Raw genomic sequence first — 20,106 nt, 5'->3', positions numbered from 1 at the left:
TGTTATGTGTTAATTCTTTTTGAACCTATCTTCTTTACATCCACTCCTGTAACAGTTAGTTTACTGCTCTGATCAAGGGTGGATATGGTCCTAAATTTCGGGTGGGGGCCATGTGAGATTAAGTTTACTATTATTAAAAAAGGAAATTTTACATTTCAATACAGCAAAAAATAACATTTTTAGAAAGAAATGTATTCATACTTAAAGTTAAGTTTGTAAAGATTTTTTTATGGTTACAAAACAAGAACGTTAAAGCTTTTTCCCACCAAAAACGTCTTTTTCAAAATTTTGGAAGGAGCCATGGCCCCTTCCCTGGACCACCACTGCCTTTGGTCTGGGTATACAGCACAGAAGTTTTTACCTCATGTAGATGGGTGTGCATGATATGGGTGCATTGAAATACCAGTAGTTAAGCGTGCGTTTGGCCGATAACTGACCATTAGGAAATAGAGGTGTGCTGAACTCTTACCTCTTACGCTTAAAATGGATCTACACATTGCCATTATATACCAACACTGTACAGAATAAGTGTTTGAACAGCTACACTATCAGGATAATTTAAAAAGTTGTACAAAATCTCCGCTAGATGTCATAATTTGTCAGTTGGATTAAACTATTGATACTGTTCACTGATTTGCTTCGCTTAATCTACAAATATAAGATTTACTTGTTATTGAAAAAAATCAGTTTTTTATTAATTGATGTCAGACACCTTAAAAGCTGGTTTTTTTAATTGTATTTATGTAATACTAAATGAAGGAATAACTAATTTGATTTTGTATTAATTTGATTATTCTACAATTTAAATATATTTATTAAGATTTTAAGGCAACATTCTACTATGAGTGTGAAACGGTCTTCTGTAAAGTACCGTCCATAAAACAGGCTTCCATAACATACTGTCCATAAGAATCAACGCTTAAAGTGTGTATGCATGTACCCTTAGAAGGTTAATAATAGCAGTCTTATTATGCAAGTTACATAACAATTATTTGGTGTTTCCATAACATATACATCTTTTAATGTTCCTATGTAGTCAGTTTTCAAAAACAAAAAAAATTTGATGCTTTAGAAATGGGAGTACAAAAATCACTTGCTGGGTTTGCTTTCTCATCCACCTATCTGTACTTTCAAAATGTTATTTAATTTCTATTGTGTTTGCCACACACAATTAATTATATTAATTGTACTTTTTAATTTTAGCAGTCAATTTCCTCCTCTTTATTTAATAAATTCAGAATAGTGTTGAACAGATGAACATCTGTTCTTGTTTTAACAATGACTGGTCAACATATGTCAGTATTGACATACACAAAGCAGTAAATATAACAGTTGAAGTTGTTGAGGAATATTTACACAAACCGTCCGGGATTGTTCTTTTATCTCACATTACTGACTTGTGAAAAGTAAGGTAAAGTGAACAATATACTTATTAGATTTTATGTAGATGACACACGGTAACTCACCTTCCATTTTGAGTAACATCACTTAGATTGCAAAAGAAAGGCAGTACTGCAGAGACAGTGTGTTGTCAAAAATTTGTATTTTTCTTCCAAACAGTTTAATTTTATTAAGTGTTATCAATTTTATCTTTATTATAACGACATTTTTTGTGTTTTAGACTTAGCTATTTACCTAAACGTTGTCTGTGAACACAAATAGCTAACTCAAAATTTTTTCAATTACAAAATGAAATTTAACAGGAATATTCGCAAAAGTCATGCACATTTAAGAAGTACGTTTGATATGTAATAGATTTGAAACAACATTCCATTGTGTATTTAATAATTTTGGTAAAACTAATTATCTCAATTAAAAACTAAATTCTTTGTTAGGTTATTTTTGACGATGGAAGGATTGTGAAGGAAACAGGATTTTTCCGGACATTTGCCATCGTTCAGTGAAACAAGAAAACAGTAACACTACGTTTCGAGATCTGCAATCTGATCTCTTCTTCAGGTAAAAAAACGTAGTGTTACTGTTTTCTTGTTTCACTGAACGATGGCAAATGTCCGGAAAAATCCTGTTTCCTTAAAAACTAAATGTTGATTTGGAGTATCCTCAACTCATTTACTGGAATAGTAGTGTATTAACTTGTAATGTACTGATACTTGGTAAAATTTAATTTAGTTATATTTTTATTAAAACATTTTGATAGCATAATTTTAAAATAATCAACACATTTAACAATCATGCTACTCCTGGAGCAGGATATTTTATTTCTGGAAAACAATTTAATAAACGAGTATAATGTCTGGTAATCTCCAATAGAAGTTTGATATGACTAGGAAATTATTATATTATGTTTTAAGATATCATTAAAATTAGTATAAAAAATTTTACAACCCTTCAAGCAAGAACGTAGCCAGTGGTGAGGGGTCCGGATTCCCCACCACAAATTTTTAATTACTTTTTTAGTAAACTACTATTATTATTTGAATAATTCAGTATTACTGACATGTGCTGCTGAAAGATCATTCTAAACAAAGGAACAGTTCAAGAATTTTGTAAGGAACAAAATGGGGCCTTACTCTCTGTCCAGTATGGGAAATATCAGTTTTCTGGACACGCTCCCCTCCCAAAATTATTTACTAGCTACGTTCTTGCCCTCAAGGTAACAATTTTTTGTGGCTTCACGTCATCCCCAAGGTTTCTGCAATCTCAAAGCCATGTCCTCGAGAGCAAGTAGCAATGAATTTTCTTGAACAAATCGCTTTAGAAGAAGAATATTCCTTCTGACGATTATGGTCCAATAAATTTAGTGCGGTGCACTTATGTACCTTAGGCAGTCGCCGAAGTGTGCTCATTGCGTTGCGGGAGTATGTTGAGAGCTGAATGGCTGTACTGTTATTGCAGCACAAATTGTTTGAAATCATTTCTTCCATTCCAAAAGTCACTGACCGCTCGGAATGGAAAAACAGTGAAGAGAGATAAGACTACTCTTTCACTGGTTACTCCGTGTTACGATCTTACTGGATCTCCTCAGGTTGGTATCAACTAGATTTACAACACAGCTTTCAGATTGCAGAAACCTTGGGAATGGCATGAAAGCACAAGAAATTGTTACGTTGAATAACTTATCCGCCACAAAACAACACTGTATATCATTGCAACCATTGGTAAACATTTAGGACAAAATAAAGAGAGGATAAAAAATTTTAAATGTCTATTAGTCAGACAACTAATGATTGATTAGAGTACCCAATAGGGATTTTGAGAAGGAAAATAGCATGTCCAATTTCATTTTTGGAAATATGTTATTTTTATAATAATTGATTGGCTTAGGAAAAACTAATAGTTGTGCTGCTGTAAAAACAACTTAAAATATTTTGGATTTTTGCTATTAAATTTGCTGTTAAAATCTTTAATAGGTTTAATGACGTAAATTTTCTATATCGAGGGTCATTTTGAGAGAAATCATAATCAATATTAAAAACTAAAATTCCTTCCATAGCTCAAAAAGTTATTATCAATCCTTAATAAGAAACAAGTATTTTAAATTTCAAGAACAATTTACTGTTAAGAGAATTTTATTTAAACTAGATAAGAGTTTATTGTTTGTTTTCTCTCTTTACAATGATGTGTACAGGCAAGAAAATATTCGTTTCATGAGACAATTAAATTTGTGTTGAACACTTGTTATTTTTCGTATTTTACTTGTAAATGTTGTTTTCAAAATATAGATTTCTGTGAGTTTGTAGTAAGTTGACCTGTAGACAGTCGACTAGTACTTTATTAAAATAGTTGTAATTTAGACTTCGGACAAAAGTGAATATAATTTTTTTTTTTTATTAATAGTAACTATAAAATTGATAACGTAAAATATAATTTTCAACGCTGTACCACTAGGCTTCCAATTTCAATACCACGCCATTTGACGTTTATGAGTCAATTTCGTGTCACTTGATAAATAGTACAGGTCCACGGAACTGCCGCAACTTGTACATAACGTTGAGTGAAGCTCCTGAAATCTTTAATTGGCAATATAGACGCGCTACAGTGCACGTGTAGGTTTTCACACTAATAGAAGGCGCTCATTGTATTGCATTCACTAATCGAAATATACCGTATTTTTTTAATTCTTAGGTTTTTAGTTATCATAATAAGCTTCTTGGGCTTTGTTTTGAATTAACGATATAAATCTAAGAGTTTTTAGTTAGCCCACACAAAACATGTTGGTTTATTTACATTGTAATATTCAATTAGCTCTCTCAGTCATATTTTGAGATCAGACCTTATCTCGAGGGATGTTTTTTTTTCGTTCAGGAAGGCATTGGTAGATAAGATAAGACAGGATCGAACGTCAGCTGATTTGCATTTTTGTAAAAAAAAGGTAAAATATTATACTTCCGCTGAATATAAACCGTCAGTAATAGCGTTAATAATTTACCAAAACAGTCCAATAATTGGGTAGCTTTTTGGACCAAACTACAAGGATATTAAATGCTTTTGACTTGTCAAATATTTTCTTTATTGCCACAAAATATACAAATGCTTTTCTTTCAAGTAGCCTACATCTACAACGAGCCAAAGTTGTAAAACCTCACATACTTGGTTTGGGTAATCCTGGCTAATTACAGACAAGCTTTAATCTGCCGTATTTTTGTGATCCGATGTGGTAATACACGCCAGGTCTAATGTGTAAATCACTATGCCATTATAATTTTACAAAGCGCCGCTATAAGACCACGTCAAGTCGCTTCGCAGCGCACGCACGCACCCCCGCACTCACAAGCGCAGAGAATTGAGGCCAGCCAGCCAGTAGGTTGCCTGTCGATTTCCGTCCTACTAGTTGGCAGGTGCATATGAATGTCGCGTCTTTTTAGATCCCGTAATGGAAATATCAGTGTATGGAAACGTTGTATGCTATAATTTTCCTTGTGGTGATTTTTACAATATATCTACCATAAAAACCGGCTGCAGTGAAACAACCTTGAGTTTTACCCCATTAAAACAACGTTAGAAGATTTTGATGGCCTTAATTGTAGTTGTAGAATTATGGGCGAAGAAATAAAGAAATAATCACATTTAACTCTTTCTAAATTTTCTTGTAATATGGATACGATTTTAAAACATTTAAATGAAAAAATACAAATTTGTCTTTTTGAATAACCAGTAAAGCTTTTGAAGCAAATCTATACATCCTTTGGGTGCTATAGGAGATATCTTTAAAATTAGACCTAGGGCGTTGGAAATACAGCCGGTCCTGATCCCGGCCTGTATGCAATCTACGCTTGTGTAGGTATAAATCTACCAGCGGCCAGTGGCGTACCTAGGACGCATTGGGTCCTGGGTGGAATTAATCTGATTGAGGAACATGCCACACAGGAGATTACGGAATTAATCGATTAATCGATTTTGATATTTATTTTGATGTAGGCGTTAATTTGTATGTATATTATGTTAAGCTTTGGATATTTGATAACATTGTTTTCTATTATCTACAATTAAGTGTTGGCGATATTTATTTGGATTTGTTAATTTCTGGCATGCCATCTGTTACTTGATATGTACGAAATGGTTTACCGTTGATTCAATAAATGAAAATGAAATCTGAATTCAAATAAACTAGTTTGAACACAAATATTGAATTTATTTGCTTCTTGTATACAGAGTGTTCCAAAATGTCAAAACTGGACCGTTTCACAGTTTTTACTGTTATTCTTCGTAAAAAATCCAAATTTTTATTCACGGTTACCAAAGAAGTACTCTTTCTAAAAATATTCTAAATTCCTGAAACCTAAACAGTTAAAATTGCAATTGGGTATGACTTTAATTATACCCATCAATTATACCTATATTAAAAACTAAAACTGTTTGTATGGTTTTATCTTGGATGGTTGACACATGGCACCAAAACTAGGCTACTAATTTACACTACGATTTGTTTCATTACAGCGTTGTGAAATCAGTTTTTGTGACACTTTGGGATATATTTGGGTGTTGAGAACTTATTTCTCGAATTCTTTGGGATCGATATACATCGACATTACGCTTACTTGTGTTCATCTGCAATTTGTTTCTCTAATTTGTTTTTTTTTAACACGGAAGAATTTCTTTATTATTTATGAGGAGATAAATTTGCTGTATCAAACCAGGCTGGTTAATATTAGGCTACTGGATATATTTTCCAGCAATATTTCTCAATCGTGTTAGAAATAGATACGTCTTCTTACTTGTACGTCACAGAGGGGTCATTATCTATAAAATTTTATTATGGTCTATCCATATTGTTAATATGGATGAGACCAACTACCTCCAAGTATGATAGATCTTGGATATAAAATCAAATAGAGGTTGTGCCAATTAGAGTCCAACCCACGAGTTAACGTAATGTGAAATTATTCACTGAAAAGGCATTTTTTATTATTATATTATTTTGTACCGGATATAATATTACGAAAATCTAATTTTACACAATTCAGCCAGCTGATTATGTACGAAACCCTTAGCTATAATAGCCTCTGTGCATTGAACAATCCTTTGTTACTGGACCCAGCTGATGTTATATTTTTATTCAAAAGTTATTTACAAAATAAAACATGGGTTGATACGAAATTTGTTGTAACAATCACTCAAAGTGATTTATTTCGTGAAATACGCAGTCAATTTTTCTAACCCGGATTATGTAAGTACTTAAAGTGTAGATTGAACTTCTCTAGATTTTTAGTCCTTAAATGTTTGTTTGAACTTCGATTCACGAATATAAATTCCCTATAATACGCTCTGTAAAAACGCCAATCTTCAAAACCCCCTCCTAAAAGATTGATTTATATAAATTTGTATTGCCTAAAACAATCATAATTGGTTGAGAAAAAGTACAAAAGTTGTTTATGATTCATTTTGGTTGAGGTCTAGTATTATATTTTTGGTATACAATTTATTAATTTTTATTGTATTTCATTGTGTACCGCATGTAATCATTGTAGAATGGATATAATGATTTCTTCAATACTGTAGATTTATTCTTGGACTATTTCTTTATTGCATAACTACTATATTGATTCACACGATCATAATTGAAAAATATTGATTACGGTTTCCATCGATAACAATTAATAGCAATAGTACATTATTATATTAAACAGTTATTAATAAAGGTGTTTTAGACGCTAAATTCACGAAAATTTGCAAAACAGATAAATGATAATCGATTTTACAGTATAGCAGTAGCTAGAACAGTGACATGTTATTGGCTGTGTTCCTGCTTAGTCCTGTCGTTTTGTGACCTTGGCAGGCACCAGGCAGGCGGCAGTCTCGTTGTCTACTGACAGCGCGATGTTGCCAGATCGCCAGAACCGTTACAGTGTTGCCAGACTGCCTGTACGAGTGCCAGCTTTCTAGGTCTGGTTGGACAAAGCCGCAACCTTGTTCATGTTTTTGTTGGATCCCAGACCCAGACGTTAAAACCACGCTGGCATTTTGACGACCAATGTTAAACCAACTTTTTTATGATAACAAATTTAAGTTTGGACTATATAACTATTTTCTCCTAAGAAATATGCTACAATATTCTTAAATACTTAAAAAAAATAGGTTTACGATAATGAGCATGAGTATTCACGTCAGATTCTTTACTTTATTATGCCAGAAAACTATCTCATACGACAGCATTAAAAATTACTAATTTCATTACAATTCCAGTTATGTAACACCAACCTCTTGCATAAACGTCAAGCGCAATAGTCAGCAAGAAGCCGTGTGCAATATGCAGCGCTAATGCAATATTGAGAGTATTCGAGCTTGTATCCCATTATTTGCAGTATTTTTAAAGTCGTTGTAGTCGTAGCCTAGCAAACGCGTGTAAATAAATGTGCAGGTAAAAAACTCCGCACGTATGTATGTTTAAAATTTCGCTGAAATGTGAAATCATTTCCGTTTTCAAGAAAATTGGTCGTACAAGAGTTAGTCTGGGTTACATTGGAAAGCAAACTGTAATTTTCCAAAGTAACTTTTTAAGTTTCTTGATAGTTTTCCATGGGTATAATTAATTTTACAAAAATAACACTTTTTGGTACGTTTTGAATTACAATTACAATTACGAACACGTTTTCATGGCTCATGACTCGTATTTGAGTGAAATGGCAGATGTATCAGCCAAGATTCACTCTGGTATCACGTTTCCAGCCTCGTGTCTCCCAGTCACCCATCCTTTGTAGATCTCCCTTGCAGCCTTGCACCCTTTCTTCTATTGTTCAAGGGACCCCCCCCCACCTGTGTCTTTATGTTGTATAACGGACAGAACAGGTTATAGAAAAGGCCGTCGTTCGTTCTCGCGGGGTTTGAGTTTTCAAAGCACAGGAAACTGTAAGCTTTCTACACTGGTCTGGATGAACAATCGTGCCAAATTCGATAACACTTAGTCTTATCTTGTACAATTTATGAAATTTAGTTACTTTAATAGTGCTACTGTACTGAATTAATGGAGAAGGTTTGATTGAAAGAACTTAAAATCTTTTAATTTACAAAATAGAAGTAGTATAAAAAGAAAAGCAATTGGTTTCTCTAACACGTGTGGGACCGGGAATCTGTCAGATTGTTAGTAAAATAGAATTGTGTGTACCAAGCCGACTCCATAGGTTATCATCAACACAGTTTTAAACGTCATCCTTTTACAAGAACGCCTTTCACAAACTGACAAAGAGTGCTATTACTATTGTCAGTTTTAAACTAAACATAGTTTATGACATGTTTTATACATTACTCACTTATTAAAACTGTTAAAAGGGCAAAAACATTCTAAAAGTGTAAAAACAAATCTTTATTTTACTGTACAGTGATATAGGACTAATAATACTAATAATCTAAATTGTTTTGGATGAACAAAATTTTGTACATTTGTAACTAAAAAGAGTAGGCCTACTACAAAAAACTGTTATTACGTATTATATGTGGGTAACCTCGGTGTATTATCATTCCTTCGTAAGCCATAATTGGATAGTATTGTATAAGACAAGGACAGTCCATTAAGTAACAACTCTAAAAATAGTGTAGACTTCGTTTATTTATTGTGTTTAATTTTCTAATATAAAAACGGTGTAATTTAATAATTTGCCGGTTGAATTTCAATAAACATCACTTTACAAAATTACACAATACAATTTAAAATAATGAAATTCTGAAATTTACTGGTGCCATAAAACCAGAAAACGAAAAACTATGAATAAATCCATTTATTACGTACACAAATTTACTATTTTGCAGATTAAAACGGTCTACATCCAACTAAGCAATAACATAATAAGCTGTCTTTCCATGTCACACATATAGGCCTGACCATACATTGTTTTATGGGTACTAATGTTATTTGTACTGTTTAATGTTTTACCTGAACAAGATTGATCAGTTAATTAAAAATTGTTCCGAATGCATTAAAAATAATGTAATTACCCTATGTTACGTTTTCATCTCGAAATGAAAGAACCATTGAGACGATAATGTTTATTATACACGTGGAAATGGGTATAATTGCCTTATCTGCCCGCCTTATTTTGCTAATAAAAGTAGCAATTTTTAGCGAAACAAAAGCTAGTGTATTAATTGCATGAATATTATGCATGACATTGTGATATTGCATCATACACGTCACAGTAGTGTAGGCTGTAAAATAACAAACAGGTGCATTATCATTATTATAATACAAGTCGTCAGTAACATGAAACATAAGGTAGCCTGTCAGTGTTCTGAAAAGTATTTTACTTCGCCTCATCTGCAGAATTGTTGCACAACGCCGCGTCAGCTGATTTCCCTGGCTTAGCTGCGCGGCGGCGGCGGCGGCAGTGACGTCATAGAATATTCTGGAGCCTTCTGCTGCGCGGCCCTTGAATGAGTCACGTGGTACTCACGCGTGAGGAACGTGATGGGTGAACAGCTGTTATCAATGCCATCGCTTACGGGCAATAAACCTCTGCCTGCAGACGTTCTTGTAGCGAAATACGTATCAATTTGTGTTTTGCGTTTTGAAAATTTGCGCAGCAAAACAGCAAGTAAAACATCGCAGAACGCGCTAGGTCACAAACATGTTTACTGTTGGCGATTACTGAATGTGCGCTGTGTCAAACGAAACAACAGATTTTGAATAAGTTGTGAATTTTATAACCAGTGGATAGATAGTTTTGTTTAAAAGCTTCCCCATCCACTCAACAACTGTTGGGCGGATATTCTCACTGCCAGTTTACAGGAATATCATTCCTTGTTTTTCTTCAACTGCGATCGGTTAATGTTACAAATATATGAGTTGATACAATGAAATGCATACAAAAATTTAAGCTATATTCCTTCTATTACTTGCTATACCTGCATACAATTCTTATCTGTTAATAGATATGCTATGATCCTAGCTGGAATTTCCATACAGATTCCGTTAGCTATACGATTGATTTGCAATGCTCCGATGTTGCTTACACAGGCTTTCAGCCTGGATAAGTGCTGTAACGAGTTTTGAGTTTCGGTGTAAACTTATAATCACGTAGTTCACTGAGAAAGGGGGTTCACAACTACCGTATTTTGAGCTTTTTTGTATTAAAGATACAAAATATCCCCTTACGTGGCGGTTAGTCTGGGAAATGTGAACCAACATTTCCAAATAAAAGTATTTGACAAAACGCGTTGAAACCTGTATAAATATTCTCCTCGTCATTCCTTTTTTTTAAAAAAATACCCTATTTCCTACACACGGTGGAAAGTCAAGTTATGTTCCCTCAACATTCTGATTGAATGTTCGACATTAAACAGTTTGCTACATGAGACGATCACGTTATGTCACAGAGTTGCGCTTGGGTGATGCTCTCGAGATCGTTCAAACTGCACGTGACACGGTGTGGGATTGCCATGTAGACAGGACGTGACCGTGAAACATCCTGCCACCGCCACAAGGCCTTTGTAGCTCTAACATATTTCTCAATCCTTTGAAGTCACGATCTCTCTCCAATTGAATTTCAGATGTAAGAAATATATGTTAACTTATTTACATTCAAACACATAACCAACATTTAAAACTTTTTTTGTGAGGCCTTTCGATAGCAAGCCTATCTTTGTCAGACGTATCACAAAAGATTTCACATAGGCTTAACAAAAATAAAAGTTTTAAATATTGGTTTATGTTTGAATGTAAATAAGTTAACAAGTAGCCAATACAAGCTCCACCTTCAACAGAAATATATGTATCTATCAAATATAAAATATCTGTGTTGAAATATATAATACAGCGGAAGATTATTCCGGTGATTAATTAAATCTCGAATCGAAACCGGAACTTTTCCCGCTACGGTACTCGTGGCCACGGCTGAGTGGTAAACGGACAGTCGGTCCACGCCTTAAAACCGTCGGGTCATTTCTTACCTGCTTCTTTTTGGGCGGACATTAGGTCCACGATCGCGGCTTGGGACCCCATTGTACGACTCAAGGGTTTCTTTGGAAAAGGGGATAGCAAGGGGTTGTACTCGCACTGCAATACTTGAACGGGTGTTTGGAGATATAAACAGAGCTGCGAGAGAAAATAATCATATTTCATCATTTCTTATTTGTTATCATTATGAGGTTTAAATCATTTGTGACCAATTATCCTACTTCACCACAAATATACACATTAACAATTTATACGTTATTGGGAACAATTTATCGCTATTGTGAAAACAATGAATACTAACTTACAAATTTTAAAATCTATCGGGGCAGTATTATTTTCCTCCGAAAGCTTTTGGCAAGCTGGTGAAAGCAACATCAATAAATTACGATATATTACAGTACTTCCTACAAAATTGTTTGAATCGACGTCTTCAGCCATTTATATTTTAAAACAGCCGGACGAATCTGATGAAAATGATGGATTCCCCAAAAAAGCTCATGTGATTTTTATAAATGTTGCGATATGTTTGCGTCGCTGTTTTTGGCGCGGACCCAACCAAAAGTGCGAGGAACAGGAAGCACCTTGTTGAGGTCAGTAGCTTTGGTCAAAAATACCTCGCCGCTCCTCCTCCCCCCGCTGTGTACCCTGCACTCGCTTCGACACGTGACCCATCCTTGACAGAGCTGGCAGCCTCACTGGGCCTTGGCCGGAAACTGTAAAATTAGATACGAGTTCAATTCGTCGTTACAAGAAACGTTCCATTACATCGTACTCGTATGAGGTCCACGCAATCGTATTTGATCTCTCATTACGTTGACAAAATCTTTGTTTTTATCCCTCTTATATTAAAGTTAAGAGCGTAAAAAGGTTTCCCTAACTAGGTCAATTATCGATTACGGTTGCATATTCACTTTCTGGCGAGTGGGTATCTCCGCGGCCAGTAAGAACGATCTCCTGGGACATAGCCTTGATTATTGCGAATTATTTGTATGTACAGAGTGTCCCGTAACTGTTTGTACAAAGGCATACCAAGTTGCTCACGTCAATACAAAAATATTTAACTATATGAACATTGTTCTCCGATGCTTAGTTTCCCATCTGTCTGCCTGTAGGTGTTTTTATTAAAAAAATAATGTCTTAAAAACTTATAAATTAAATTACTGTATACCAAATTTGGACACATTGAGGGGTGCCGTTTATTCCGTTTTTGTATTTTTGACGTTAAGAACCTCAGAATGGGCCATGTCTTGTCACAGTAAACCTGATCTAAATCAGTGATTTATTATTCGATTTAAATAATGTTTGTGTAATTAGATTTGTGAGTGAATTCTCTAGCAACTGCTATTCTTGTAATTCTGTACAAACATTGTTGGCTTTTGAGATATTCAAAGTTTATAAGTTTTAATGGCCACCAATTTAAAAAAAATACCAAAGATAATTGCATGATATTTTTACACTAAACGGACTTGCTATCGTAAACATTTGAGCCAAATTTGTTGGTTTTTAAGATATTTTTTTTATAAAAAGCACACATAGACAGACGATGGGAAACTAAGCGTCGCAGACCCATGTTCATGTGGTGAAATGTGTTGTCTTGACCTGAGCAATAACGTGGTAGGCTATACCCTTCTTTGTCCACAGAGTAACGGAACACCCTGTATAATGAAAGGCCGTAGAATCAATAGTCTGTCTGGTAAGAGTTTGGCCAACTGTGTGGTTGACGTTGTCGCCCCCTTCGAACTCCTTGCAGAACTAATATATTTTTAACTCATAAGCTCGGAAATTTCCATGACCGTTAAGAAACTGGATGTGGTTCAATCTCCATCAGGTTACTATTCTCAGCTTTGAACGTGTGTTGCTTTCATTTAGCCCATTAAATCTGTAAATGTGCATCTGTTTGTGCAGACGAGTGTGTAAACTAACGATTTCAAGGGTATCTGTTTCCTGGTAAAATCGAGAATTTCCTTTGTGCCACATGGAATACACGTTGTTGTATTGGATCAAGAAAGCACAAGCCACGTCCCAAACAAGTGTTGTGTTGAGGGGACTGAGGTCGCAGATCAATATCGTGAGCAGCGCATGCGCAGTAAGGGTGACATTGACGCCAACTGCATATTGCGAGACGACCCTGAAAGGCCTCACCTGTCTCTGTCACCGATTCACATAACCGAGCCCATGTGAAACACAATACACTGCCATCGTGATCGCTTGGTCACGCCCATTCTCAGCGGTTCCACACTGTGATGTAATGTTCTCAGTTGCGACGCTATCGGTGTGGCAATCTATATTTCAACCTCTTCAATATGTCGACAGGATCTAAAATGTATGGAAAATTGATGATTTCTTAGCACATGCTTGAATAATAACGTCGCCTCTATAAATACATAAATTAGGGCTGTGTTGTAAACAGCCCTGTGAACCTACACTCGGTTCTCAGTTCAAGTAGAAGATGAGGTACAGGTTCTTCGTCTATTGTGGGAGGGGGGAGGTCAATTGCCTTGGGATCCCGGCTCTTGATGAAGTTCTGAGCGCAAACTCGTTTAGCGTATCTGTGACATGTCTTGTATTAAAAATTGCATTTGTAGGTTATGTTCCTTAAGTTGGATTTCAATTGCGTTGTAAATGATTGTCAACTACCACTTCTCCATGTTACTTTGAAGATACTGCTGGATTTTAACTTCAAATATAAGACATTGTGTAAAGTAAATACATGAGAGACAAAAAGTGAGTTATACATTCACAAAGTATGGCCAACCACTATGGCTGAGGTTCTAAGCTCGATTTCAAAGCTGAGAAACTCGAAGTCGAGTGGGTGGGATGGGGTTACTTCTGAAGTTCTTAAGAAGTGCGCATATCTTATAGCTTTTCCTCTGGTACACATAATTAACCGATCTTTTTCTGAGGGAATTTTTCCAGAAAATCTAAAGCTGTCTGTCATACGCCCAATCCATAAAAAGGCCAAAAAACTGATATTCCCAATTACAGGCCAATCAGTCTGCTCTCTTCTTTTGCTAAGGTGTTTGAGATGATCATTCTGGCAAGACTTCAATGTTACTTTGACTCTAATACTCTCTTGACTGCATCTCAGTTTGGTTTCAGAAAAGAGTTTTCAACCTCTAGCGCTGTCAATGATGTCATTGGTGCCGTGATGGGAGCCTTGGATGGGTCGCAGTGTGTCGGTGCGATATATTGTGATCTGTCCAAGGCTTTCGACTGTGTCAACCATTCTGTTCTTTTGGGTAAACTTGAAAGATATGGCTTGAACGGTGCAGCTCTCTCACTCCTTTCCTCGTATCTCTCTGAGAGAAAGCAGACAGTTTCTGTAACAAATAAAGGACAACTTCAAAGAGGTTGGTTGAGGACCAGCTCAGGAGTACCTCAAGGCTCCGTACTTGGTCCTTTTTTATTTTCTATATATATATATATATATATATAATATATATATATATATATATATAAACGACCTTCCTTCCAATATGAAATCAGACATTGTTTGCTATGCGGATGACACAACTGCTCTATCTTCTTGTCGTGATATTCATAGCCTCGAAATTATTATGAATCAGTCGTATGTCAGCTTGAATAAGTGGTTTGAGTCAAATGGACTCTTCTTGAATGAAGAAAAAACTAAAATCATGGGTTCCTCACCAACTTTTCGTGATATAGCGGGTTTCAGCGTAAATGGTATCAACCCATCAGAGTCTGCCTCTCTTCTTGGTGTTGTCATTGATTACAAGCTCAACTGGTCTAAACATATAGATACGCTATGCTCAAAGCTGTCTTCAATTACCTTTGCTTTTCGAGTTTTAATGCCTGCAGTTGGTAAAGAAACTATCGTTCAAATTTACTATGCTTATGTATACAGTAGACTGAAATACGCTATTGGATTCTGGGGATATTCTAGTGAAGTTTTAAGGGTATTTAGATTCCAAAAAAGAATTGTTCGCATTATGTTGCAGCGGGTAATCGTGCTCACTGTAAGCCCTTTTTTCAGCAACTGAATCTCCTCACTCTTCCAAGTATGTATATATACTTGAAGTTTTGACTTTCTTCAAAAATAACCCACATCTTTTTGCAGAGAACACTTTTAATCATCAATACAATACCCGCCACAGGGGTAATATGGTCTACCCGATCCATAGATTGACAATTTTTGAAAGGGGCATGCACTATTCAGCTGTACGGCTCTATAACGTGCTGCCTCGGCACCTGAAAAACATAACCAGCTCACAAAGTTTTCTAAAAAAACGTTAAAACAATTTTGCTTGAAAAATCAGATTGCACAAACACGTGAAATAACCTATGTTGACTATTTGATTGTTGATTTTATTTAATTATTATTATTATTATATTTATCTACTATTTTATCTATGACTTATTTCATGTAACTTTATGTTATTAACGAAATAAATTATTTCTAATTCTGATTCTGACTACAAATAATGTTTCTTTTTGTTGTCAAACTGAAATTCAAATCATGATCTTGGTACAATTTTCATAATTGGATGCATGCCGTGATAGCAGGCCCGAGATCCGTTTTACTGTCCCAGAATCCAAAAATCTAGAGTCTGACTTGCATATATACAAAAGGTATAAAAAGTGTACATAATAAACCGATGGAGTATCGATAAATACGTAATATATCGAGAACATATAGATGAATTTGTTTTACGGACTATTACCTTATTATTCTAATATCAATAAAGCAATAATATCTCTACACCAAGAAGAACCAATTGGAACCGCCATAGCACCAAGCTTGGAAGTGTTTCTTGGTGGTTGTCTATGCACCAAGTTCCAAGTCTTTAACACCTTCGTGGTTTTTTGTAGTTCCCTTTGCACCAAGTTTCAAGTCTTTAAAACCTTCCTAACCAGAGGTATTGCACACACGAAAAGACAGACGGATCGATTAGCCTTTGACATTTATGACACCAAAATCTAGTTTTCCTTGGATTAAGAGGAAACTGTAAACAAGAATTAAATCTCTAGAACAGTTCTATCAAGAGTTATCGTATAGACAGACGGTCTGCCCTTTGAACCCATATTATATTACTATTTGTTTCGCAGAACTTTATAGAAAAGATATTGTTAAGACACTCTTAAAACAATTGATTGGTTGCTGCGCAAAAATAAATCAAATAAAGAGTATTCCTCATTTTTAGATTTTTGAGAAATAAAAAATTGATTAGACTAATACGAGGTATAAAGGATCTAGCTAAACCCTTAGCTAGACACAGTAAGCGTAGCCAGAAATTTCGTTCGGGGGGGGTCCGAAACCGGGGGATCCGGGGGACGTTTTGTGTGTTATTTGCCAGTGAATTCACTGGTAAAAGGCAAATACCAAAAACATGGAGCTTTAGTAACTACGCCTTATAGAAAGTGGAAATATGTAATAGGTAAATTAAACTCTCACAGCAACTCTAGTACCACAAATTTTCTTGTATAGCTACTGAAACTTTTTACGAAGTTTCGATTCTGGCCGGGTAGAAGGCACCAGAGTGATGTTGGATTCACTGGATAAGAAAGAAAAAGAACACAACAGAGCTTCACTCATGCGTATAATTGACTCAACTATATTCTGTGGAGAAAATGAAATACTCCTTCGGGACATTGGGCCACTGACGGCCGAAAACCCTTTAGAAAAGAAGGGCGATTTTCGAGCGTTGCTCGGGTACAGATCAAACTAACGGTCGGAAAATGCACCGGAAAAACTCTACTGATTAGAAGTTCGGCCACTTTGGATTTCACTGATTGAGGTATTTATGAATGACTTATAATGGTGATTGTTTGTATCATTACACTGTAGACGAGTATATAATTATCGGAAAAATCACTTTCGGTCGGAAATAAAATACACCTGAAAAACTCTAATGATTAGAACTTCAACTACTCGGACTTCGGTTATTGAGGTAAACGTGGTATTTTTTATTGAGTTAGGACGACGATTTTTTTGTTATCATTAAACTGTAACTCGACTACCTATATAATTATCGAGAAAAAAACACTTCCGGTCGTAAATACCGAAGAAAAGCTCTTTACTGATTCGTTTTTGGAGACGATTTTGGATTTCACTGTTGAATGGTTGAGGTAAAAGTAGTACTTATAATTATGTTAGGACATTGAATTTAGAGATTAATTCAACGCCGACTAATAAATATATAATTATCGAAAAAAACAAAAATAATCACTTCCGATCGGAATATACTAAGGACAATGAAAATAATACCTCTGTCAGTGAAATCCAAAGTAGTCGGAACTTCTTATCAGTAGAGTTTTTCCGGTGTATTATCTGACCGGAAGCGACTTTTAAATTTTTCTTTGATAATTATATAGATATTAGTCCGGGCGTTCAATTGATACCTAAAATCAATGTTCTAACATAATTCTACAGTACCACTTTTATCTCAACGACTCAACCAGTGAAATCCAAAATCGTCAAAATCTGAATCATTAGAGAGCTTTTTCCTCGGTATATTCGGACCGGAGGTAATAATAATATAATAATAATAATACTTTTTATTGTGTCAACAATAATAAAAATTGCATACAATCGTCAAATTATATTATTTAGAAATATGTATATCAATTTAAAATTGCATACCCGTTTCATACACAGTCCACACTCATTCCTAAGACTGATACATACTTACAGCCATACGTTTTAAAATCTTCTAAATTTTTCCACCAGAAATAGAGGATGATCGAATTACTTTAAATTTCATCCCAGCGGCTCATCATAAACTCTTCCACTGAATAAAAACACCCTCGACACAAAAAAGTGTCTCAATCGAGCTTTAAATTTTGTGGGTTCATTCAAATTTTTTTATTTCATCAGGGAGCTTGTTGATCAGCTTAACACCAACCTCGGATGGCAAACGTTTGAATGCGGCTGTTCTGTGCGGATGTAACCGAAGGTTGTCCCTGCCTCTTGTCCCGTACTGATAGACGTCCCTGCCCCGGACGAACTCGCACTTAAATCGGCAGTACAGGGCGACATCGAGGATGTAGAGACAGGGAAAAGTTAGCAATCCAAGCTCCCTAAAGGCATCTCTGCATGAATTTCGGGATTTCAATTTTGAAATGATGCGGACAGCTTTCTTTTTTGACTTCTAAATACTCGCTCAAATTTGTATTTAGAACAGCTGACCCATAGCCTCAACTCGATGGGGTGTGTACAAGGCCGAAGTAGGCCATTTTTAGTACATCCCGGGAGCAAAATTTTTGAAAGGTTCCGTAGAGCATAAATGCCCTGAAGAAACCTTGCGCAGGTACTTTCAATGTGATTGTCTCAAGTCAGACTTCGATTAAAAGGTACATTCCGAGGAACTTGGTGAATCAGTTTTCCTCTATGAGGACATCGTCCGCCATCACAGCAGCGCGATCCTCAATCTCTCTTTACCACAAACAGAAATTTAGTGCATTTGATTTGAAGTTGTTGGTCCTCAGATTTTAATTTAGTAAAAAACTGAATACATGAATTCAGTTTTAAAAAGGAAATGATTTCTAATTCATGTTTTGTTGGAGCTTTAATGCAGAGCGTTTGTATCGTCAACAATACTGGACCATTTTCCCTCTCAGGAGCGATGAGTTCCGCCTGCTGATGTACACAAGGAACAAGACTGGTCCAAGTAAAGATCCCTGTGGGACTCCATAGGAAATAGGTCGCTAATTTAAAGTGATTGAATTGTTTTTTTTTCTCGATAATTATATATGTATTAGTCGGCGTTGAATTAATACCTAAAATCACCGTCCTAACATAATCCTAAGTACCAATTTATACCTCAACCACTCAATCAATGAAATCCAAAATCGTCAAAACTTGAATCTGTAGAGAGCTTTACTTCGGTATTCACCGACCGGAAGTGATTTTTTCTCGATAATTATATAGGTACGGTGTACAGTTTAATGATAAAAAAAATCGTCGTATTAACTCAATCGAAAACCCCACGTTTACCTCAATCATTGAAGTCCAAATTAGTTGAAGTTCTAATCAGTAGAGTTTTCAAGTGTATTTTCCGACCGAAAGTGATTTTTTCGATAATTATATACAAGTTTTACAGTTTAATGACACCTAAAATCAACTTAATTCTAAGCAGTCACTTTATACGTCCCCAACGACGAATTTGAACGAAGTGGTCGCTAATTTAAACTGTTCGCCGTGTTACGGTTCAGGTGACTTTTGCGACGTCACGTGACCGCGCCCTATAGAAATACCGTGATTACACTACACTATCCGAAAGGCCGAGCCCAAAAGTATCGTTTGATACTTTATGATTTAAACGTAAGGACAATTATATTTTTAACAACGGTCACTAAATCAGTGAAATCAATCAATTTAATGTTTGTGTAGACAAGAGTAATGACAACTGTCTTTTTTCTCCTGCTCCATGCTTTATTTTTTAATATGTCTTAAAATTTCGGGGGGGGGTCCGGACCCCCTGGACCCCCCCCTTCGCTACGCCACTGGCTAGACATCAATACCATTATATAAATACCAAATTGAATTGCCAATAGGATGTTTAAAATAAACCTGTAATAATCTAATCGAAACAGGTATTTTTAAGGTTAGTCGTTGTCTATTGCTCACGTTCACCAAGTGTGATGCTCCTCCACCTTGTTATCATATTATTATGTAATATTCACGTAACACTGAGAGTATACTTAAAACCCGACTTTAAGAGGCGCCCTCTTGATTTTAAACCCACAAGTACAATGTTAAGCATAAAACATTTCTACACCTTTACGTTTTAATCATAGAA

At 35.5% G+C, this 20,106-nt stretch overlaps 1 protein-coding gene across 1 annotated transcript in view; it reads left to right on the top strand.

Moving 5' to 3' along the window:
- Positions 1-6,610: 6,610 nt before the first annotated feature.
- Positions 6,611-20,106, top strand: part of LOC124365740 (polyubiquitin-C-like) — a 34,124-nt gene continuing 20,628 nt past the window's right edge. The window contains 1 exon segment of the mRNA XM_046821730.1: positions 6,611-6,628. The gene's annotated coding sequence lies outside the window, so the exon portion shown is untranslated.

Source organism: Homalodisca vitripennis, chromosome 7, assembly GCF_021130785.1.
Source record: "Homalodisca vitripennis isolate AUS2020 chromosome 7, UT_GWSS_2.1, whole genome shotgun sequence".
NCBI classification, from domain to species: Eukaryota; Metazoa; Arthropoda; class Insecta; order Hemiptera; family Cicadellidae; genus Homalodisca; species Homalodisca vitripennis.
This window is presented reverse-complemented; position numbering and strand designations above follow the sequence as displayed.